The following is a 6,206-nucleotide window of genomic DNA, read 5'->3' on the forward strand; positions in this document are numbered from 1 at the left end:
GCACATTGCTTTAGTGTGTTGGGGTGCCATTCAAACACCACCACAAGGTGGCTTTATGGGAAGTGTAAATCCAGCCTTCTATTCCTCTTAATTAGGAATTAATGTCCAAATAGAAAATGTTGTTTTAATTATTTATTAAACAGATCTATATGTGCATTTTACGTTTGCATTTATTCTATCAATTCCATTATACTAGCTTATTTATCTTTTTATGTAAAACTAGTAAAATGTTCTTTGCTTCAAAATTCAACAAGCATTACTTTTTGTCTGGCATAGACATACTATATATGTGAATGAAAACATACAGATCATCACTTGAATGTCATACAAAACATAACAAAAATAAAGTAAAGGAGGTGGTCTTCTCCCTATTTTAAGTTTTAACATGTACATGAGTAGCAAACAAAATGAGAAAAAGAGGACCAAACGATTAAGCAGAAAAACAATAAAATACATATAGTACATGTGGAAAAGACAAGCACAATGGAAATGTTATTTATCTATTTGGTGGAACAAAATACAAAAAGTAAATTTGCCAATCTACAAAATAATTCAAACTAAATGTAAAATTTAAATACTACATAAAAAGTGGTATTATGTTCTTTCTTCAAGTGGCACTCAGTTATTAAGCATCTGCAAGAGTCTGGGCTGTAAAGAAGTCAAAAAGACATGTCCTTCACATATCAGATCTTGACAAATAAAATGAAGTCCCAGGTTGCTTGGAAAATGACAGTATAGTTTCTAATTGCATGCCAACCCATTGTCCACTTACAAAGCAAAAAATAAATAAATCAAGAAGTGTTCAGTGTGGATTTTTAGGTTTAGCAGTTAAGTACCACAAATGAAGGGTGAACTACCTTTACAAGCATCTCCATGTTGCCAACCATTCTTTACACACTTTCCTCTGATAATTTAAGACTCCATCTTTTTGCCGTATAAAAAACAGCTGCTTTCCATCAGAGGTAGTTTCCATTATATGGTTACATTTAAGGACTCCGACATCTTCTGCCATTGTTATATTTCTCATGTTTCTCACAGCTGCCTGCTCAGTTTCTGAGCCTGCCTTTCCTTGGCTTCAAAGGCAAACTTGGTGTCTTGAAGTTGGCCAATGGCTTCTTTGGCCTCCTGCATGTCTTGAGTTATTTGAGAGTACTTTTGAGCCAAGTCCTTGTTCTCTTTCCGAAGGTCTTGCACAAGCTGGTTGACCTCCTCAGTTTGCTTGGAACAGTGAACCTTTAGCTGTTCAACTTCAGACAACATGGCCTCCATTGTCTTGACCAGCGAGTCTAACTTCTCTTTAGACATGCTGCTTTGGTTCTTCAACCGGTCAGTAGCAATGAAAAATGATCTCAAATAAGCAGAGAGCGCGACACTGGCTATCAAATTTCTGTCTGTTAAATCCGTGATTTATAGAGCCAGTACTCTTTCTGTTTTACATCATCATTAAGCTTCTTTCCTAGGATAATCTCTGTCCTCCACTAACAGTGGAATAATCCATTAGGCTTTAAACCTTATGCTGACTGCTACACACGTAACTCTATACAGAACTACAAAGTATGTCATCAGTAATGTTTTGACCGTCATGAACCTTTAGCCCCATCACACTTTAATCAACTCTCTAGTAGCATGTTGTACACAACTAAAAGGAAAAAAAAATATGTTAAATCAACATAACGAACAAGATAATGACAAAGAGGAAAACAAGGCTTTAAAATTACAATTTCAAATACTACAATTGTAAATCGAACATTATAGTAAATATACAGTGTTGCAATTTATGAAACTTCATTCATTCATGCATGGATGGATATAGAACTGATATCCAAGACAAAGGAAAATATATACAGCTTAAATTGGGGAATGTTTGGCAAACAAATTCACAATGGAGTATCCAGAATGTTTTTTAAAGAACAAATCTGGAACAGGTTTGCTGCTTACAAAGACATTTTTAACAGGGTTATTCACAAAAGGGCGAAGAGTTTGAGAAGGCAGGAGAAATGAACAATCTAGGACAACATAGCTGAACTGGAGAATTTTTCCAAATTATCTGAATTGGCCTAGATTGTTCACTTCTCCTGCCTTCTCAAAACTCTTCACCCTTTAATGAATAGCCCTGTAAGTGTTTAAAAGAGAACTATGGGATAACCTTTTTATCCCATAGTTCTCTTTAGGGTCATGGGAAGACATACTAACCTCCTCCCATGACCCAAAGCTCTGTATATAGCAAGCTATATACTGAGAGCACCGTAGCCGGGACGAATCTCGACAATACTGTCGAGATCCACCCAGCTGGCTGATTGACAGCGGGATCTGCCTATCTAGATGCAGAGCTAGCTGAGCTCGCCCACTCCCCCGTCTGTTCCTCAGGATCAGAGAGAGCAGGGGGGATCCTTGCAGAGAGGGGTGACTGATAGTCACCCCTCTCTGCAGGGAGATGATCGGGAAGTGAGCGAGCAATGGTATGTGTTCTCTCACTTCCCGATCAATAGAGCAGGCGTGTGACAGTTTAAATGTCACGCGTCGGCTCTAACTATGAAGATAAGTGGAAATCACTCACCTCATAGTTCTCCTTTAAGCTTCACTCCCGGGAACTTAATGGCAGCTAATGCTTCCTAGTCTTCCCAAACACTAAATGATCCTCACACTGCGCTGCTCTTCAACAAGGACCAGGGAACCTTCAACTGCAAGATTACAAACAGAGGCACAGAGGGCCCGGACCATGTGAAGAATCATTTAATTAAACAGCAATATACAATAAAAACATACTCACAAACGTGTCTTAATATAGCGCATATCTCTGAAGTCCTCAGGAGTGGGAAGTGTATAACCCATACACAGGCACCGCCAATCCGCCAGCTGGCATGCCGCCTCACAGCCGGTCCCATGTGTTTGTGGCTAATGCGTTTCCGGGACAACGCCACCTTCTTCAGAGCTCTTTTCTCATGGACACCACAGGGGAATTTATCAAAGCTGGAGCAGACAAAATGTGGAGCAGATTTGCACGGCAACCAATCAGCTTCTCTGTCTCATTTTCAAATCTTACCTGAGAAAACTGAAGAGAGATGCTGATTGGCTGCCATGGACAACTGCTCCAGATTCACTCTGCTCCTGTTTTGATAAATGACCCCCCACGTATCTAGCTGGAGGAATCTCAGATCATGCTCCTTTATGTATTTCGTTGAATATTTTGCTAAATCCACTTCTAGGTGCTGGAGATTGGTGCCAGGGTGCATCTCAGAGCCTGCAGTCGGGTGCCTTCATTCAGCCCCATCTTTCTAGTTTTTGGAAAATATATGATAACTCTGCCTCTTCCCACATAGTGTGGGATACTTTTAAAGCGGTTACGTGAGGGGAGTATAATTCAGCAATAACTACTAGAAAAGTAGCTTGTGGTGGAGCAGAGGGCACATACTGCGATTCCCTGTATTCATTCTTAGGGAGGTGTTTTGCTGCCTGACCCAACTGACATCCTTCAAGAATTTCTGAACTTTTATATGAAGCTTTACCAATGGATCTCTGGTTATGATGTAAATTGTCTACATGCTCTCTTTATTTGGGGCTGCCTCAGTAGTTGGCTACTAGTGAAAGAGATTCACTAGAAGGGGACTTCACTGTGGAGGAAGTGCTGCAGGCCCCCAATGGTAAGTTGTCCAGACTGGATAAATGGTACAAAAAGTACGCTCAGGATTTGGCCCCTAAACTACTTTACCATCTTTCTATTCAGATTGTGTTGCTCAAGATATCCTCTCCCAATCCTTCTATGATGCCCATATTATGCAGATAGGTAAACCTAATAGGGATCCTCTTCAGTGTGCCTCTTAAAAGGCCTGTATCCCTTTTTTGAGGATTTAAAAAGCCTCAAAAAAATGTTGGTGGCCAGGCTCGTCCCTCTTGATATCTCCAGACCACACAGGCTTTATTGCACATAAATCTATAACTACTAACCTCATTCAGATTTAAATCCATACTTAAATGTTGTATGATAATTCAGGATGCAGTGCCCTGGTTTCCTAGGACCTTGAGAAAGCTTTTGATTTGGTTGACTGGGAATATATCCTTGGGGTTCTGGATAACATGGGATTTGCCCTGTTTTTGTAAGTGGATTGGTATTCTATTTAGGCACCCTAAATCTGCCATTAAAATAGGCTCTGCCTTATCTCAGTTTTCCAGTCTGTAGGGGCATGCATCAGGGATGTCCCCAGGTCTTTTTGAGCTTGTGATTAAACCCGTTGCTCTTGCCCTTCATAGGTCGCCTTTAGTAAGAGGTCTGCGGATTGGTAGACAAGAAGAAAAATGGTCCTTTATGCTGATGTTTTGGTGATTATTTTTAGAAGACACAGGCCTTTCCCACTGTGAGCACCTATGTATTTTGACTACTTTAACTCAAGCTTCACAGTGAAGTGGGGTAAGTCACAAATCCTTCCCTTGGATCCTCCTGATTACCCTCTGCTGATACTGTTACAACTAGTATTTGCCATATATCTTGGCCTTATCACTAATTTAGTCCTATGAAATTCCCCTGTGTGGGTCCCTGAGGTAGGTTTCTAAGAGTGTTAATAGTTCAATTTGAGACTTTCTGTGGAATTGGTTTTGACATCCTGCAGCTTCCCTGGATGGAGGAGGGAATGGCGATGCCACATTTTCAGTTTTCTGGCAGGCCAATTCGTTTTTGCCTATAGATGGTTTACCATGCAAACGTCTAAAACTGCAGCCTTTGCGGAAGCTGCAATAGTGTGATCTTATGAAGCTTTGCGTCACCTAGTTCTCTGTGGTACCAACTCCCTATATAGACACTCTCCAAGAAAACTGTTTTAGGAGTCTGGAAAATTGTTCAGCTGTGGGCTGGTCACCTGATACACCATTATAGGAGGAACCTTTCTCTCTCTCTCTCTCTCTCTAAAAACTTTGCATGACATAAATTAAGCAGGGTGGTTTGATGTCCTTTAAGGAGCACCTTAAAACATATCTTTAGCTTTCTAACCATTATTTGTTTAGATATTTTCAACTCTGGCATGCTTTTAACCGTCATTTTACCAGGGGGGGCGCTCAGTCCTCCAGCCATCCAGGGTGGGAAAAATTGTTTGGAAAGCTACACTGACAGTCAAGTGTTTACAGATTACTTGCCACAGATGGGACTGAGCTTATATAGGAGGTGTCGGCAGTCCTGGCTAGGGGATTCTCCCGCTCTTGACTTGGAGGAATGGGAAGAGATGTGGCAGTTAGTTTTCTATGCTGGTCTCTGCTAGGGATTGCTTGATACAATTAACATTTTAATGCTAAACTTGCTGTCATATACCCTTCACAGTCTTCCAGGTCTTGGCACCGCCTGCATGCTCTGGCACGTTTCCCACATGTGGTATGGACCTGCCCAGTTGTGGAAGTCTTTTGGCAGGAGGTGGTGGATGTGGTCTCCACTATTACTAATACTTTGTTGCAGCTGCACCTTAAGGTTTGTCTTTTAGGCCAGGTGCAGATCCTTGCACTTTTACTATGCTAGAAAGTTTCTAATATTGACTTGGGAAAAAATTACTCCACAGACCCATCGAAATTGGAAAACCCTGATTGACTCTTTGTTACTTCTCTATAAAGCCACCTATGCGAGCTGAAGCGTGTGTGTGGATGAGCTGGATTAAGTCTGACCAAACTAGCTACTTTTAATTTTACTTGCTTTTCCCAGTGTACACTATTGTGTATTAATATTATCCTGTTCTTGAATACTGATGTTTTCTTCCCCACCTTACTGGCCTGCAGTGGGGATGTGAGTAGGCAGGTGCAACTTCTGTTCCAGAGTGGCTTGGGTTATTGTATCTGTGCATTTTGAGATCTGTTGTGGTTACAATTCATGGGGACCATGGGCGGTGTTTTTTTGTATTGTTTTGTTGTTGGGGTTTTTTTTTCATGTTGTAAGCTGTTCATATTTTAATTTCCATACAGAATAAAAAAAAACCCTTAAATGGAGAGTGAGCTCAAGCAGAAATTAAATAAAAAACACAAGGTAATAAAGAATTTGTGGGGATGACTTTGTCAGTAGAAATATCTCATAGAATTACCAAAGTAATTATGTACTGACATAGGATGGGGAGGGGGGAATGTCAGACCCTAACCATTGCCAAGTGGTTAGGATGTGCCAGCTAACAGTGCTATCAGTGGAACTGTTGTAAGAAATTGCCAAATATTTAAATATATATATATATATATTCTATTTA

This window comes from Nanorana parkeri, unplaced genomic scaffold, assembly GCF_000935625.1.
Source record: "Nanorana parkeri isolate BGI_ZX_2015 unplaced genomic scaffold, ASM93562v1 scaffold1842, whole genome shotgun sequence".
NCBI classification, from domain to species: domain Eukaryota; kingdom Metazoa; phylum Chordata; class Amphibia; order Anura; family Dicroglossidae; genus Nanorana; species Nanorana parkeri.